We start from the raw sequence: 18,160 nt of genomic DNA on the forward strand, positions 1-18,160 counted from the left end.
AGAGAGTGGCCGGGATGTTCTCTCGGGTCGTTCCAGTCTTCAGTACTTCTTTAGCTCTATGCCTAATTAGTATCTCTGACTAACAGTGTGACTTGGCCAAGTCTGCCTCCTCTCTGGGCCTCAGTTTCCTCATCTGTACAGTGGAGGTCTTTGTCTGCTTCGGGCTCCCAGGGATCTTTCCATACGTTCTTTGGAGAACAAGGGTCATGACAAGACTGCCTGCAGGACGGCATTGTGCTGTGACAGGTCACAGCCCTCCTACCCAGCGTGGACACCCTCCCTGCGTGCAAGCTCGGGCCACCCTAGGCAGTGACCTGAGGCTGCTTCCCCACCCGGGCAGAGAGACAGACAGGATCATCCTCATTCCGAAAGTAAAATGGGAGTCTGGGAAACCTATAATGTTAGACATTAATTCTGAAAAGTGTTAAAAAGTAAACACCTCCAAGCCATATAACAGCATTTGTGTTTCTTAAGGAAGAGAGATATAACTGCTCTGTCCCACAGAGAAGGATCAGTGGTTCTTGAGGAGCTGGTACTGCCACCTAGGGAGGGTTTTGGAAATTTCACTAGGGAGTGTATTTGCTTGTCACAGTGAACAGAGAGCATTGCCGGCACTGGGCACTCGGTGGCCAGGGGCCTGAAGGGCAGACTCTATGGCTGGGGGGTGGGGGGAGGGTGATCCTCCCACACTCTGACTCATGAAGTCAGAGACCTGCGTGTAGAGGACATGAAGCGAGCCTAGAACCGAACTCTGTGTCATGAACAAACAAAAAGAATTGTCTACGTGATTTAAGTCTCACAGTTTTCCAGGAATGCAGTAATTGTGTAAATAGAGGGAAAACTATGCTTTGCCCTTTCTTTCCCTGGAATTTTATCGAGTGGTTCAATAGCTCAGAAACGTCACCTTACTGATAGCATTGCAGGCTTGTGTTATCTATGTATCTATCAAGAGACAGAGACACTATAATGTTTCATAAAATTGTCTTACTTATATCCAAAGCTGCTCCTCAGAGGGAGGTGCAAACATTTGACACTTTATTATGTCTTTCAGAGTAATGGTGCCAAAGCATTCACTTAGTGAGATGTTTACATTTCCCCTTATTTTCTCTTTTAGAGAACACTTTCAGTGTTACTCTGTTTTTAAAGTATGTGTGTAGGCGGATCATGTTTCGTTCCAGGATAGTAAAGTTAATACCACAAAATATTTTTTATAAAAGGGGAGGGCATTGGAATGATACGTGGTAGCAAGGAGCACCCTTCACACCCACCAAAAGAAACTAGGGATTCTTGGAGAGTTGACTGATTCCAAGTCTAGGTCAGGGAAGAGATAAGAAAAGCCTGGAACATCTTGTTGTGGCAAAAGTAAGAGAGCGCTCACAGAAGAGCAGGAAGTGCTACAAGGACACAGGACTCCACTGGCCAAATCTTGGATTATTGGAGCATGACAGTAAAGGGTTATAACCCACTGGATAAAATAAGAATCCACGAGTGCACACTACCATACGTGCATACCTCCACAGATACATACACGGTAAGACAACGTTCTTCCTTGCAGTAGAAACTCAATGAACGAATGTAGAAGGAACGATGGGGTTAGCTAATCACCATGTGGTAACCACCACAATAATAACTGATTCAGGCAAGGATTACTAATAGAGGTTCAAATGAGAGGGTGAAAATCGGAGGAGTAACGGGATATTATACCGTCTTTAAGTATCTTCCCACAAGGTACTTATTAATTCGGAAAGGGAAAATAGTAATTTTTCAGTGGAAATCTGGCAGACACCACCTTAACCCAATGATTAAAGTGAACATCACCAGTAAGAAGACACGTTGACATCACATGCCTCCGGATGATAGCCCTGAGAAAGACACAACCCTGCTTCTGGGTTGTTCCTGCCAGAAATGCCGATCCTGAAGCGAATAATGCGGAAACCCCAGGCAAACCCAAATTGAGGGGCAGTCTGCTAACAACTAGCCTGTACTCATCAAAAATACCAACATCATGAAACACAAAGAAAGACTAGGACATTCTCCCCGATTACCGGAGGCTTCGGAGACACAACCGGATCCGGTTCTTTCACTATACAGTACTGGAATAACTGTCGAAATCTGGATCCATTCTGAATATGATTAGATTAGACAAGAGCATGGGATCGATGTTAATTTCATGCTTTTGTGGTGATGAAGGACAATGTTTTATTCAGGAAACACACATGGAAGTGTTTCCGGGTCAAGGGGCATCACGTATGCAACTTGCTCTCAAAAAGGGAGAGGGAGGGAGACAGGGAGAAAACGAATGTGGTGAAACGTTAACATTTGGGGTTATCTGAGTGAAGGGTGTGTAGAAATTCTTTCTTTATTCTTACAATTTTTCAGTAAGTCTGAAATTACGTCAAAATGAAAAGGAAACGGAAGGGGGCCATCAGGTCCAAGAAGGACAGAGAAGCACTATTACTAGATCTGCTCTAGCCAAACAGATCCTTTTATCCTGGTCTTCTAACTCTTTCGGAAACATGTGGGGTGAGTTTCAGAAGGCGGTGGAAGAGGGGGTGTGTGCTTGAGGGGCAGGAAAGGATGAGAGAATGAGTTCATTAACGAGCTAGAGGATCCGATCACTGCATCCTGCTTGCCCCGAATCTCTCCTCTACCTTGTTTCCCTGAAACAGTTCCTGCAAAAGGCAATGACACAGAAAAGAAGCCGGACGAGAAACAGTTTCAGGGATCGCTCCGTTTCTTTGGAGACGAGGAGAGGAGGCACAGGCAAAGCAATTTTCATAATTTCCTTTTGAAACAGGCACCGAAGTCAAGATTGGGGCCCCTATTTTCTGGGAGAAAATTAGACGTGTCCTCAAGTGACTAAGGCTCCATCACTAAGAACTTTTGCCGAATGAAATGAAAGGACAAAAATTGAAGGGTGAACAATGACCTTTTACTCACTTTGGGAAGCAAGGCTTTCTTGACCTTTAAAATAGTCTCCCAGAAAAATGTTTACCTCTTTCACTTTTTCTTTTTAAAAGCTTTGCCGTTAGAGGGGGGAAGCACATCCAGGCAGTGGCTCGCTAATGATCACATTCATCTCACAATTCCACATAATAAATCAGTACCGCAAAGAAGCAAGATTCTAACAGCTGTGATTTAAAACATTAAATGTATTTGGGGCCAAATGGAAGTTTAGAAGATTAGACAAAAGGGCTTCTACTCTTGCAAAGTATTAATGCAGAGGGATGTCTCTGAAGGGAAAAAACATCTAAGGGGGAAAAAAAAGTTAAGCCAAACTGGGATTCTCTTCAAAGTCTTCACTTTTTTCCTCTCCTAAATGATCTCTCACCAAAGAGCGAGGTAATTAGTCTCGAGATTAGGTTTTTATGAAAAATTAAAATAAGTCCACCTTCACATTTCTAATACGCCAACACCACCCAGAATACTCTGTCTAAGCAATCTTAGCACTGGCTTAAATTTCCATCAAAGACTGTAAAACTGCTCTCAATATTCATGCGTTTCACACAAATGCCTGAGTCCCCTTTGTGCTGGACAGTGGGGGACGGAGATGCCTCTGACCAGGTTCTGGCGTCCCAGGGTCCCCCGTCCAGCAGAGACAATGGATAACTAAATGTCCACTCACTGAGGGACACAGTGTGATTCTCATCGCAGCCCCGTGGTGCTGTGGGTGAGGAAATTGAAGCTCAGAGTGATGAAACCACTTCCCCAAGGTACATACTTAGAAAGTAATTTTTAAAAAGGATTTTAACCTTTGGGGTCCATACCAACCCCAAACGCTTATCTCACTACCTTTCAACCAGGAATACTTGTGCTTTGAGGTCCTATAATTGAAGGAAAGTATGGACTTCGGGCCCAGGGGATCTGTCCATGGGTCTGGGTGCAGGGGAGTGGGAGGTGGAGTGGGAGAGCGGGGGATCGGAAAAGGTCTTCTTAGGTTCAGTGACATCAACTCTGATGCAGGGAAACCTTATAAGAGTTTGTCAAGTGAGCAAGCACAGGAAGAGAACCCCCAGCAAAAGAAAGAGTCAAGAGAGGGGAGAAGGTGCTCGATGTGAATCTTTCTGAATGGGCTTTAGACAGACCCAACAGGAAGGATGTCTTGGCTCTGCCAATATTGGCTAGTCTCAGCCAACCAATCACCCCACACGACTACTCTGGAAGGAATGTGCGGACGTGGCTTCAGTTACCCTCCGGGGGTCAGGGGTGGCAGAGGTGAGGGGACTGCCCTATTCTGGCCTTTGATATCCACACTTCGCCAAGCCCGGGTTGCCCTGACCAGGCATTAGCAAGAAGAAGATTGATCACACGAGGCCCTTTGTGCTCCAGCTGAAAGCTTAGAGCAGAAATCTGTGCAGAACTTTCTTTAACTCTAGCGGGGAGTTTTATGGACACCCAGGAAAGCCAAATTCACAGAATCACAAAAGACTAGTGGACGAAGGGTCCTCGGTGATGCTATATAATCTTCTCTATTGGTAGAGGATGCTCTGAAGCCTCGGGAGAGGGGAGGGATGACTTGGCCAGGATCCCATAGGTGCTTAAGAGACGGCGCCAGGATATGGCACCAAAAACACAAGCAACAAATGCCAAAACCAACAGGTGGGGCTACACCAAGATAAAAAGCTTCTGCACAGGGAAAGAAGCAATCGGCAAAATGAAAGAGGCAAACTGTCAATTGGGAGAAAATATTTGCAAATCATAGAGCATAGAAGGGGTTAGTACCCAAATTATATGAGGAACTCATACAATTCAAAGAGAAAGAAATTTCAATTAAAAAAAGGGCAGAGGACCCAAACAGACACTTTTCTGAAGAAGATATACAAAGGGCCAACAGGAACATGAAAGGATGCTCAATGTCACTCATCATCCAGGAAATGCAAATCAAAACCACAATAATGGGGCTCCTGGGTGGCTCAGTCGTTAAGCCTCTGCCTTCAGCTCAGGTCATGATCCTAAGGTCCTGGGATTGAGTCCCACATCAGGCTCTGTCCTGGGTGGGAAGCCTGCTTTTCCCTCTCTCTCTGATTGTGTTTCCTCTCTTGCTGTGTCCTGTCAAATAAATAAATAAAATCTTAAACACACACACACACAATGAGACATTACATCATACCTGCTGGTGATTATACAAAGTGGTGCAGCCACTAGGGAAGGTAGTATGGAAATGCCACGAAAAATTAAAACTAGAACCACCAGGAATCCCGCTTTTAGGTATATAGCCAAAGGAAATGAAATCACTAGCTCTAAAAGATATTTGCATCCCCACGTTTATTACAGCATTATTCACAATAACTGACACGTGGAAACCAGCTTGGTATCCATCAACAGACGAATGGATAAAGAAAACGTGGTGTATATATACAATGAAATGTTATTCAGTCATTTAAAAAAAAGGAAATACAGCCATTTACATGGAAGGAGCTTGAGGGCATTATGCTAAGTAAAATAAGTCAGAGAAAGACAAATACTGTATGATCTCATTTATATGTGGAATCGAAACACAGAGAAGCAGAGAGTGGAAAGGCGGTTGCCAGGAGCTGCAAGGTGGGAGAAATGGATGATGGCCAAAGGGTACAAACTTCCAGCTACAGGACATGTTAAGTTCTGGGGATCTGATGTACAGAAACGGGGAGGAGAGCTCACAGTACTGTATTGTGTACTTGAAAGCTGCTCAGAAAGTAGACCTGAAATGTTCATACCACATGCACAAAAAATGTAATTATGTCAGGTGGGGGGGTAATTAACTAACCTCATACCTTATGTGGCAATCACTTCAAAATACTTACAGATGTCAAATCATCACACTGTACACTTTAAACTTACATGTTACATGTCAGTTACATCTCAGTCGTGCTTGAGCTTGGGGAAAACCAAAAGAGGCGGGGCCAGGACTTGAACCCAGGTCACCTAACTCCAGTCCAGACCTTCGTTTCACATTAAAGGACTGCCAAGGGCCAGGACATATGTAACTTGTTTGGTATCACTGGCACTTGGCACTTCGTAGGTCTCAGGAAATATTCAAGCTACACCAAGCCAGAAATCTGCGTGCGCTGGCCATAGCAGAGTCACGTGGAACCATGAGTGAGCCTCTCAGATTCTGACCCTCCACATCCTCATCGGCAAACCAGATAATGATGCCTCCCCAAACTGAGTGAGGATAGCAGAGGTTATGCATATAAAACGTACTGGGGAAGCTGCAAAGATGCCAGTTGTCACCTGGGCTACTTAAAAGGACTTCCTAATGAATAGGACCTCAGTGTGCCTTCCCGGAGAGGGGCAGCCTCTTGGGTTTCAGATGCTATCATTTTTCCAGTAAACAAATCCAACTGTTAAGCAAGGAGCACAAGAGCAGCGTGATATATCTAAGCAGGAGGTGAAGTTCTATTTTTGGCAACAAAGAAAACAAAACTGGAAGCAGATGGGGAGGTGAAACCATGCCTCCTACAGAGTCCCTGCCAGTGGCCCTGAATCATCTGCCTTCTCCTGACAGCTGGGGTCTCCTAGCTTCTGTCTTCAGTCTTTGACTAGTTCTGCACCAGAACCCTGGGCCACTGCGTCAGCCTCCGGGGGAGGCCACGCTGAATAAACAGAAGGTATTCCAAGCGGCTGTGGATGTGTAAGAGCTCCCTGTGCAGGTGGGGGTCGGGCATCACCAGGGAAAGGGCAGCAGACCAACTACCGGCTCACCGGATGGCATTCTGGGAAGCTCCTCATGACCCAAGTCTGGCTCATACCCTCCTAAAATGCCAGGCTGGGTCTGCTGATCCCCCAGCCCTCAGAGGAGCTAACTTCTGGTGGCTAAACTCACAAGAGACAACAATTTTTGGAACCGAAGCATCTGCATATTAATCTGCAAATACACCTGAGTTGCTACTATGTGCCAGGCACTGAGATATGCGCTAGGGATGAGTAAGACTCATCTGGTCACTTGATTCTCTTGGGGGACTTGGAGTAGGAAAGAAAGGTGATTATGGTGGATGGGGTCAAGTGGCAGGAAAAGAGAAAAACAAGGCACTGTGGAGGACTTGCCCCTGACTTGGGGAGCAGAGTAGGTTTGTAGAGAAAATTTTTTAAAAAGGGGTCTGCAGAATTGGCAAAAGGGGTCAGGTGAAAGAAAGCAGTCTTGCAGGTAGCAAAAGGGCACAGGGGATGAAGACGAGAGCTCCGGGTGAAAGGAAAGGCATGTATAAAATGCAGAGCTAAGAGAGACCGTGCTACCTAAAAGGTTGACTATGGAAGGATGTCCCGGAGGATGGGGTGGAAAATGGTGCCAGCTGAGGCTGCGGAGGGGGGCAGGGCTCTACAAGGCAGGTGAAGGCACAGAGACTTCATCCTCTGGGCCAGCTATCCAGTGACCCGAACTCAGCCAGATCAGCATAGCATCTCAGTGCAGGAAAACCATGGGAGGAACCAAGTCTCCAGACTTGGAGGTTATGTGACAAGCATGGAATCAGGACAAGGAATATACGCTTCCCACTGCAGGTTTTCTTTCTGCCTCGACTCTGACCCACATTTTTTCTAACTCCACATTTTCCTAGTTCCTAAACCCAGTGGAGAACATTGTTCTCTGGGGGTTTTGCAAATAATGCACTTCATTCAGCCTCGAGGAGCTGAATCAATAAAAGCTAACTGAGGATGGTAACTTGAGAGGAAAATGGGAGAAGCAGCCCAGGCTCACTGGTTCCCTCCAAGAAACCGCAAAAGATTATTGAACAGGTTTTTGGCTTTATTCACTGAAAAATTCTTCTGCTACGAAATACACACTCCTTCACCATAATAAATACTGTTTTGATAACAAAACTGTACTTTTCTCAAATACCCAGATGGAAGACCATATGCAAAATAAACTCCAAGGAATTTTTTTATTGGCCATCTGCTAACAGGGGAAAGCAAGCCCTCATCCTCTCCCTCTTCACAAAAATTTCCACTGAGAATCCTACTTGCTTCCTGCTAGCGCCACCTGCTGATCAAATGTGGGTACCGGTTTTGCAGACAAGTATCAGGAGTGATGTGGATCTTCCCTGTCCTTTGATGAAATAAACATAATCTTAATTAACGTGACAAATAAAATACCTACAAAGTGTCAGGTTTTAGAATGTGTTACAGCTAATCACATGCCCCCCACTGTTGCCAGGAGTCACAAAGCAAAGACACCTCCTCCAACGCCTCTGAAACCTCACTTCCAAGGCAATCACAAGACACTGTTTACTCTCATAATTAAGTGCACCATTTCTAATAAAGTCTCGTGTTTGGCTTCACCTGTCAAAATGTAAATGCACATATCTTTGAATTCAGCAATTCCACTTCAAGATATCTGTCTGAAGCAATGCTGGCACGCGGGTATGAAGATAACTGCATACGAGGGTATACCTGACAGAATTATTCGTTGAACGAAAAGAAATAGGAGAAGTACCTATAAGGTCATCAGTAGCAGAATGACTTTAAAAGTCGTGGTGCATCCATACGATAGAGTACTTTGCAGCAGTGACATGGAAAGATGTATAAAACGTAGTAGAGGAAATGGCAGGCTAACGAAGAGAACGTGTAGCATCATCCCATTTCTTTAAAGAAAAAGAACTGTGTGTGTTACAGCGTATATTTGTTCACATGTAGGAAAAAGCTGGAAGGATACACACTAGTGTTCAAATAACCTAATGAGTAGGGATTTTTTTTTTCACTCTTCACACGTCCCTATATTCTTTGAATTCTTAATAGGAGCACATTGCTTTGCATTAAAACAAAGGATATATTAAAAATAAGAATGCCACATTTGTTTAATCAGCTTCGCAGCTAATAAAGCATTTCATCATTATATACTCCCTGGATGTGTACAATCACTCTGAGGTTCAGCTCACTTCCCCGCTTAACAGATGGAGAACCGGGGCTGGAGGAAGGGGCTTACTGGAGGTCCCAGGAAAATAAGTGATGGGCCGGGCTTCCCAGCAAGCGACTACAGTAGGGTTTTCATGGTCTCATTCTGCATGTGCCAAGCCCTGAGTCAGCAGATTCTAGATGAATATCATCTTAGAGTCAAAGAAATCCTCTTTTGTACTGGGGAACTACCCAGTCTGAGGTACTTATAGTATCAATCGAATGGGCTTTGACAGTTCAGGAATTCCAGTGCTCAAACCAGAAGAGTCCCTGTCAATCATCCGATCTGACTCCCGTTTTACTGATGATGGTCTCTCTGAGTAGCTACCATCAGAGTTCTGTAGCTTCCCCCTTCTAAATATGCCACACTACTGGTCCTTCTCTGCATCACACTCCTGTCTTCGTGTCTCAGGACAAGCCTCAGCATCTCTGTCACCTGGCCAAGCCAAGCATCCTTTCCACAGGTCTCACTCCTCTGCCCTCCCCAATCCTGTCTATACTCCTCCACCAGGAGGTAACCACATTCCTTCCCCATCCTCTACCTAACCCTCTCAAGGCTTCCTCCTATTAATCTGGCATTCAAGGTCTTCCCTGATCTGGCCTCTATTTCTCTAACTTTATCTACTGTCAAACCCTCTTCTTTTAAACTCCGGTAATACACATCTACAAGAAATCTACAAGTAACCCATATTTAATGATGCAAAAATAAAAGCTTATCCCCAAGGATCAAGAACACGGCTAGGATGTCTTCTCTCATCACTTCTATTCAACATTATATGGAGGTTCTAGCCAATGCAATACGGTAAGAAAAAGAAAAAAAGGACTGATTGGAAAGTCAAAAATGATGAGGATATGATAGTCTATACAGAAAATTCAGTGGAATCTACAAAATAAGCTGCTGAAACTACTGAGTTTAACAAGGTTTCAGGATACAAGATCAATACATAAAAGTCAATTCTATTTCTACCTACTGAAAATAAACAATTAGATCTTGAAGTTTAAAATCACATTGAGTTTCTGATACATAATATATATATCTCCTTTTATTTTATATGTAATGTAATATATATATATATGTGTATATATATATATATATATATATATCCTTTTATTTAGGTCTTCTTTAATCTCTCTGAGACAGATCGGAGAGGCGGGTGAGGAAGAAGGCGGAGTCTGGTAGGGGTGCTGTTTGCTAAGATGCGCAAGAGAAGGAGGAGCAGATTTGGTGGAGAAGTTGGAAACTCAATGCTGTTAAGATGTTGATTCTATCTAAAGTGAAATGTAGATTCAATGCAATCCTAATCAAAATCCCAGCAGGCTTTTTTATAGACTGATAAGCTGATTCTAAAATTCATATTGCAGATCAAAAGACTATAATAGCCTAGACAACTTTGAAAAAAATGACAAAGTTGGAGGACTTACATGACCTGATTGCAAGGCTTATCGCAAAGCTACAGCAACTAAGACAGTGAGGTATTAGCATAAAAATAAATACATCAATGGAATAGAGTAGAGAATTCAGAAACACCCGCACAAACTTGAGCAACTATTTTCAACATAAATGCAAAGGCAGTTTGGCAGGAAAGGTTAGTATGTTCATCAGATGTTTCTGAAACAAGTGGATATCTACTTCCAAAAAAAGTTAACTTCAATCCATACCTCATATCACATTCAAAAATTAACTCAAATGAATCATAGATCTAAACTTAAAACTATAAAATTTCTAGACAAAAACATAAAATATATTTGTGAGTTTGGGCTCAGTAAAGGTTCTTATGTATAAGAGCAAAAGCAAGATTCATAAAAGAACAAACTGATAAACTGGACTTCATCAGAATGAAAAATTTGATCTTCAAAAGATACCGTTAAGACAATGAAAAGATAAAAAAAAAGACAATGAAAAGATGAGGCACAGATTGGAAGAAAATATTTGTAATCGATACATCTGATAATTACCTATATTTCAAAATACATAACTCTTGGGGCGCCTGGGTGGCTTAGCGTGTTGAGCCTCTGCCTTCAGCTTAGGTCGTGATCTCAGGGTCCTGCGATCAAGCCCCGCCTTGGGCTCTCTGCTCTGCAGGGACCTGCTTCCCCCTCTCTTTCTGCCTGCTTCTCTGCCTACTTGTGATCTCTCTCTGTCAAATGACTAAATAAGATCTTAAAAAAAAAATACATAACTCTCAAAACTCAGCAATGCAAATACTCAATTTTTTAAATGGACACAAGATATAAATAAATTTATTTCATTAAAGAATGCATTTAAAATTTTTTTTAAATAAAAAAATTTTAAAAAAGAATGCATTTGGAGAGAGTCAATTATCATATGGTTTCACTTATTTGTGGAGCATAACAAATAGCATGGAGGACAAGGGGAGATGGAGAGGAGAAGGGAGTTGAGGGAAATTGGAAGGGGAGGTGAACCATGAGAGACTATGGACTCTGAAAAACGATCTGAGAATTTTGAAGATGTGGGGGGTGGGAGGTTGGGGGCACCAGGTGGTGGGTATTGTAGAGGGCACGGATTGCATGGAGCACTGGGTGTGGTGCAAAAATAATGAATACTGTTATGCTGAAAAAATTAAAAAAAAAACTAAAAAAAAAAAAGATAGAATGTGAAAAAAAAAAAGAATGCATTTGGATGGCAAAGCATATGAAAAGATGTTCATTAATAACTAGGGAAATACAAACTAAATAATAAGAAAAGGCTACACACGTATTAGAATAGCTAAAATTGAAAAAAACTGATTAACACCAAGTGTTGACAAGGATGTGGAAGAACTAAAATCCTTATACATGGCTGAGGGAATATAAAATGACACAACCACTTTGGAAAACAATTGGTATTTCTTTAATATCAAATACGCACCTACTATATGATCTAGACACTCCATTCTTTAGCATTTACTCAAGAGAAATGAAATCATATGTCCACACAAAGACTCAGACATAAATAGTCATAGTATCTTTATTTGTAATAGGACAAAACTGGAATCAATCTAAATATCCAGCAGCAGCTGAGGGTATAAGCAAACGATGGTGGCTGAGGACAAAGCAAAAGGCTGACACCTTGCAACCTCCCCCCAACCCCACTCTTGGGTGGGACATATGAGACATTCTTTAGGAATCTCCCATCCATCTTAATGTTAATACCTTTCTAGAGGGCAAATCGACTTGGCAATGGCAAGGCCTCTGGTATCAGGTATCTTTGAAGTTCCTCTTTAGCATATGAAAGTTCTATTGAAACCTCCCTTTTGGGGCGCCTGGATGGCTCAGTGGGTTAAGCCTCTGCCTTCGGCTCAGGTCATGATCCCAGGGTCCTGGGATGGAGCTCTGCATGGGGCTCTCTGCTCTCAGCGGGGAGCCTGCCTCCCTCTCTCTCTCTGTCTGCCTCTCTGCCTACTTGTGATCTCTGCCTGTCAAATAAATAAGTAAAATCTTAAAAGAAAGAAAGAAAGAAAGAAAGAAACCTCCCCCTTTTCCTCACTTCCCCCAACCCCATAGTACGTAACCTGCCATCCCTCACAACTCCAGGGCAGCTGCTCTTCCTGCCCACAGGTCCTGTCCCCGTGCTTTAATAAACCACCATTTTGCACCAAGGATGTCTCAAGAATTCTTTCTTGGTCATCCGCTCTGGACCTCACCCCACCGAACCTCACGTATATTCTAGAACTTCATCAATGGTGTACACATTCAATGGAATACTCCTCAATAATAAAAATACATGAATTACTGATGAATACTATAACCTAGAAGAATCCCAAAATAATTACATTGAGTGAAAGAAGCCAGAACAACCAAAAATTTTAAGGAAAAAATAAAAGCACCTGCTATTTTATTTTACTTATACAAATTTTAGAAAGTGCAAACTAGTCTTGATAAAAAGCATATCCATAGTTGCCTGGTGATAGGAGGTAGAGGGCAGGGAGAAGAAGGAAGGAAGGATTACAAAGGGACATAAGAAAACATTTTGGGGTCATGGATATGTTCATTATCTTGATTGTGTTAAGTTTCACGGGTTTTTACATATATCAAAAGATATCAAACTGCACACTTGAAATATTTGCAGTTTATTGTACTTCAATTATATCTTAATTAAAGCTTTTTTAAATGTATGAGACAAATAGGCTATCTACATAGTCTCAAAATATGTCCCCACAAGATACTTAACTTACAAAGGAGAAATGGTAACTTTTTATGGAGAAACCGAACAGAAACTACCTTAACTAAGTGATCAAAGTTAACGTCCCCAGAAATAAGACGTCTTGACATCTTGTACCTCCTGATACGCTACACTGAGAAGGTCACAACATCACTTTGTAGTATTCTTACGAAAAATGTGTAATCTGAATCTAATCATGAAAAAATATCAGACAAAACCAAATTGAGGGAGTTCTTAAAAAAAAAAAAAAAAAAGAACCAGTACTCTTCAAAAGAGCCAAGGTCATGAAAGACAAAGATAGATAAAGAACTGTTACAACTCAGAGGAGAGCAAGGAGAAATGAAAACTAAATGCAATGAGTAAACACCGAGTGGAACCAGGAAAAAGAGACATTAGCAGGACAATATAAAAATGCAAATAAGGTGCATAGATTATTAAGTAATATTATATCAATGTTAATTTCCCAGCTTTGGTATTTGTAAAAGATGTTAACGTTAGGGGAAGCTAAATGAAGGTAACATGGGGCCCCTTCTATATACTATCTTTGCAATTATTTTTTAAATAATTATCTCAAAAGGGTTTCAAAACTGAAGGTAAAATAAAGACATTTTTAAATAAAAGCTGGGAGAACAGCATATCTGTACTACAAAAAAATATGTTTAAAAAAATTCTTCAAGTTGAAGGAAATAATTCCCAGATGGAATCCAAGAACTACTTAAAGGAAGGGAGAGTACTGGAGATGCAAATATATAGGTGAGTATGCAAGACAAATATACTCATTTTTCAGTTTCTTTACAAGATAATTGACTTTTCAATGCAAAAATAAAACACTATATTGTGGGGTTTATAACATAAAAGCAAACTATATGATAATACCAGAAAGGATGAAGATGGGAATAGAGGTATACTGTTGTGAAGCACATATACTTTACTTGAAGTATGTAATACTTAAAGGTAAATGTGACAAGTTAAAGATGGATTGTAAACCCTAGATTCTAGGGCTAAGACAAAAACTAAAAATATTTTTTAAAAGAGGCATAGCTGGTAAGCCTAAAGAGGAGATAAAACAAAACATCAAAAATACTCAATTACTCCAAACATATAGAATAAATAGTAAAGACATAAGAAGATGGCATACTTGAAACCAACAGTATTGATGATTGCGCTAAATTTAAGTGGGCAAGCATACAAATTAAAAGGCAGGTATTGTCAAACTGGATAAAAGACCATAACCCCATTACAAGATGTCAACAAGAAGCAATCTTTAAAAATGCAAATAGGTTCAAAGTAAAAGAAAGGTAAAAAGATATACCATGCAAATACTAAGCCAAAAGAAGCTGGAGGTACTGTATTAATATCAAGAGAGTAAATTTCAGGACAAGGAAATTTACCTCCTAATGGAGTCAAATCATCAAGCTAACAACAACTTCAAAATTACATGAAGCAAAAACAGATATAACTAAAAGGAGAAATAGACAATCCACATAGAGATCTGGAAATTTCAACATACCCTCTCAGTGACTGAGTGGACAAGCAGGCAGTAAATTAGTAAGGGATATGTGAACAGTACCAAGTACCAACTTGACCTAATTGACATTTACCAGATGCCACACCAACAACTCCAGAAGGAAGGAAAAGAAAGAAAAAGAGAGAAAGAAAAAGAAAACGTAGGGGGCACCAGGGTGGCTCAGTTGTTAAGCGTCTGCCTTCAGCTCAGAAAAAGAAAAGCAAATTACCAATATCAGCAATGAAATGGGGAGATCACTACATATCTCATAGACATTAAAAAGTAAGGAAATACTGTTTTTTTAAAACTTCCATCAGTAAATTGGACAACTCAGATAAATGAATTAATTCCTTGAAAGAAACAAATTACCTAACAAATCTACAAAAAAAGAACTTGTAGAACTAATAAGGGACTTGAGCAAGGTCATACACTACAAGATCAAAAGCAAAAAGTCAACTGGATGTCTACATATTAGCAATGAACAATAGGAAACTGGAATTCAAAAAATACCATTTATCATAGCATAAAAAAACAAAACTTCGTAGGGAAGTCTTGTATTCTGAAAGTTATAAAACATTGTTGAAGTCAACTGAGGAAGATCTAAATAAATGGAGAAAAAAGTTATGGATTAGATGAGTCGACGCTGTTAAGATGTCCACTGTCTCCACACTGATCTGTAGATTCAAAGCAATCCCAACCCAAGCCTCAGTGGGCTGCTTTGTAGAAATGGGCAAATTGGTCATAAAACTGATAGGGAAATGCAAAAACACTGTAATAACCACAACAATTATGATGATAAACAAGTGGGAAGACTTGCACTACCTGATTTCCAGACTGACTCCGACTTAGAGTAATCAAGATAAAATGCAGCATCAGCATGAGAGTAATGCGCAATGAATGGAAGAAAACAGACCAAACACATACAGTCAACTGGTTTTCAACAAGATTGACAAGGTAATTAATTCAGTGAGGGAGACCATCATCCTTACAACACACGGCGCTAAACAACTGAATATCCCTATGGAACAAAATAAACTTCAACACTGATACATCCCAGACACGGAAACTAAGTTGAAATGAATCATAAAGGGGCACCTGGGTGGCTCAGTGGGTTAAGCCTCTGCCTTCAGCTCAGGTCTTGATCTCAGGGTTCTGGGATTGAGCCCCCTGTTGGGCTCTCTGCTCTGCGGGGAGCCTGCTTCCCTCTCTCCCTGCCTGCCTCTCTCCCTACTTGTGATCTCTGTCAAATAAATAAATAAAATCTCTAAAAATAAAAAAAATAAAGAAATTAATCATAAACCTAAAAGCAACATTAGAACTAACAAACCTCTAGGAAAAAAAAAACAGTATAAAATCTTCACTTTAATTGGTCAAAGATGCCTTAGATATCACACGAAAGCACAAACTATAAAAGAAAAAAAAATGGTAAGTTCAACTTCACCAAATTAAAAAACATTTACTCCTCAAAAGGCAGAGTTAAAACATGAAAAGAGGGAGAAAATATTCACTATACACATATAAAAGACTTGTACCCAGAATATATAAGGAACCTACAACTTAAAAAATAAAATGCCAGAGAATGAGCAAAGTTTGACTGTACACTCAACAGAAGAAGACATTCGAATGGCCAAAAGGCATATGAAAAGATGCTCAACATCTGGTCATAGGGGAGGTGTAAATTAAAACCACAGAGAGACACAACTACCCATCTCCCAGAATGTCTAAAATTCAAAAAACTAACAATACTAAGGTTTGGCGATGATGTGGAACAAACAGAACTCTCACACACTGTTGGTGATGGTGTATAACCACTTTGGAAAAAAAGTTCGGCAAGTTCTTATAGGTTAAACATACATATACCATATGATCCAAAAATTCTACTCGTAGGTTTTACCCAAGAGAAATGAAAACATTTGATCACAATGTGATCAATGGTTTTCAATCAATGACTTGCGTGTGATCAGTCATGGCCATTTTATTTATAAAACCCCCAAACTGGGGATGACCCAAATGCCCGTCAAGTGGGAAATGGAAAAGCAAATGCATACGATGGCATATTACTCACCAATAAAAATATGAATGGCTAAACTATACGACAAAGATGAATCTCAAAAATGTAATTCAGAAAGAGAAACAAAGACTCAAGTGTGTGATGTGAGATATATATATATATATATATGAATGATTCCATTTACAGGCAAAACAAATCTCGAATGAGAATACAGACCGACCAGCAGTTGCCTGAGCTGGGGGAGTTGAGGAACGGACTGCAAGGAGGCACAAGAGGATCTTAGGGGTTGATGGAAAAGTTCTCACGTATCTGATTTTGAAGGCACAGTTGATAGGTATCTCATTTAAATTCACGGGATACTTAGACATAGAGCTGTGGAAATGGGACAGCAAGATATTCCACACAGGGACAAGGACATGAGCAGAGCCACAGACGTGGGAAATTGAGGGGTGAGTATGAGGAGCTGCCGAGAGTTTGTGTTTTTTTTTAATTTACTGAAGCATAATTTGCATGCAATACAATGCATTGTAGGTTAATAATCAGATGAATTTTAAGAAATGTATAAACCCATGTGACCACCACCCCATAGAGAGCTTCCTTTTAAAAAATTACCACTTCAAGGTTTTTTTTTTTTTTTTAAAGATTTTATTTATTTATTTGACAGAGAGAGATCACAAGTAGACAGAGAGGCAGGCAGAGAGAGAGAGGAGGAAGCAGGCAGGCTCCCTGCCGAGCAGAGAGCCCGATGCGGGACTCGATCCCAGGACCCTGAGATCATGACCTGAGCCGAAGGCAGCGGCTTAACCCACTGAGCCACCCAGGCGCCCCACTTCAAGGTTTTTTTTGTGTGCTTAATAAATCATCATTTTATTACAAGTTTTATCATTTAATATTAAAACCAAAGCAACATGCAGGCAATAAGACAGCTGACAAAAAGCACAGGATGTGGGACACCTGGGTGGCTCAGTCTGTTGGGCATCAGCCTTCAGCTCAGGTCATGATCCTAGGGACCTGGGATCAAGTCCTACATCAGGCTCCAAGCTCAGCAGAGAGCCTGCTTCTCCCTCTGCCTGCTGCTTCCCCTGTTTGTACTCCCTCTATGACAAATAAATAAAATCTTAAAAAAAAAAAAAAAAGCAAAGGACTTGAGGTGCCTGGGTGGCTCAGTGGGTTAAGCGTCTGCCTTCAGTTCAGGTCATGATGCCAAGGTCAAGCCCCGGATCAGGCTCCCTGCTCAACGGGGAGTTTCCTTCTCCCTCCACCACACCCACCTGTTCATACTCTCACTCTCTCTTTTTCTCTCAAATAAATAAGTAAAATCTTTAAAAAAAAAAATCCATAGGTCTTGAAATCAGCTCTAGGTTTAAATTTCACTTCTCCAGCAAGTCACCTTGCTTATCAAAGTCTGTTTCCTCATCCACAAAATGGGATTATAATACAACCGACTTGACAAGATTGCTGTAAGGATTGAAAGAAATAACATTAAGCTTCTGGCACAATGCCCAGAACACAGTAGGACCAGTAAATGGTATGAACCCTATCGCATCACAGTAAGATCGGCATATGTTGTACAGTTACCCTCAGAGGTGTGGTATGGACCGTGGAACCCACA

General features: G+C 41.2%; 1 protein-coding gene across 4 annotated transcripts in view; it reads right to left on the reverse strand.

Annotated features, from left to right (window-relative positions):
- Positions 1–18,160, reverse strand: part of TTLL11 (tubulin tyrosine ligase like 11) — a 220,894-nt gene that overhangs the window by 150,301 nt on the left and 52,433 nt on the right. The window lies entirely within an intron of this gene.

The sequence above is a fragment of the Lutra lutra genome, chromosome 13, assembly GCF_902655055.1.
Source record: "Lutra lutra chromosome 13, mLutLut1.2, whole genome shotgun sequence".
Lineage (NCBI taxonomy): Eukaryota > Metazoa > Chordata > Mammalia > Carnivora > Mustelidae > Lutra > Lutra lutra.